At 57.3% G+C, this 900-nt stretch overlaps 1 protein-coding gene across 2 annotated transcripts in view; it reads right to left on the bottom strand.

Moving 5' to 3' along the window:
• Positions 1 to 699, bottom strand: part of DMTF1 (cyclin D binding myb like transcription factor 1) — a 37344-nt gene extending 36645 nt beyond the window's left edge. For both annotated transcript variants that reach the window (XM_042468195.1, XM_042468197.1), the window contains exon 1: positions 563 to 699. The gene's annotated coding sequence lies outside the window, so the exon portion shown is untranslated. The remainder of the gene's footprint in view (positions 1 to 562) is intronic.
• Between the last annotated feature and the right edge of the window lie 201 nt (positions 700 to 900).

The raw sequence follows: 900 nt of genomic DNA, 5'->3' as shown, positions 1-900 counted from the left end.
ATTCCCTATGGGCCAGTATGGCTTCTCTATAGGCAAATGTTCCCCAACGATTCCCTATGGGCCAGTATGGCTTCTCTATAGGCAAATGTTCCCCAATGATTTCCAATGCTTTCCTCAATGCTTTCCAATGATATACAAGAATACTGTGCCTTAGTTTGTTTATTGTGTGGATGTGAGAGATGGATCTCTCTCTCTCTCTCTCTATACCTGTATATATATACAGTATGTGTGTGTATATGTGTCTTTACACACACTCGCACACATTATATCTATATACATACATTCCCCAATGATTCCCTATGGACAAGTATCCCCCATTATTCTCTATAGGGAAGAGAGGGAAGAGAGAGGTCAGCTTAATGGCCGGCATCTTGTTGGCAAGGCCAGGGCCAGGGCTGAGGGAGGGAAGGGGGACAGGAGCAGGCCCCGCGGCCCCTTCCCTCCCTCCCTCCGCCCGCCTCCCGTCCCGGCCGGGCCTCCTGCTCCTGCTCCTGCTGCTGCTCCCTTCCTAGGCCTGACCGCGTCCAAGGCAACCGCCTCCGCCGCCGCGCGCCTGGCTTACTTCCTGTTTTGGGTCCGGGCACTTGAGAAACCAGGATGGAAGCTCCGAAGTACCAGGATGGAAGGCGCCCGCCGCCGCCGCAGGAGCAGCAGCAGCAGCAGCAGCAGCAGCAGCAGTGACACGGACGAGGAGGAAGGGGGCGGGGACACAGCGCGCGCCGCCGAGGGAGGGAGGCAGCCCGGAAGGCTGCGCTCTTACGGCTTCCGCTTCGAGGGTGGTAGCGCCACAAAAGTCGCGTACGAGCGGGAGGCCCGCGCGGAGCGTGAAATAGGTCGCGGCTTACTCCCGTTCTGATTGGCTGATCTGCCTGTCTCAGCTGTTCAGTACTCGACGCTGAG

Source organism: Sceloporus undulatus, chromosome 5, assembly GCF_019175285.1.
Source record: "Sceloporus undulatus isolate JIND9_A2432 ecotype Alabama chromosome 5, SceUnd_v1.1, whole genome shotgun sequence".
NCBI classification, from domain to species: Eukaryota; Metazoa; Chordata; class Lepidosauria; order Squamata; family Phrynosomatidae; genus Sceloporus; species Sceloporus undulatus.
The sequence above is the reverse complement of the archived record's forward strand: the minus strand, read 5'-3'. Positions and strand labels throughout refer to the sequence as shown.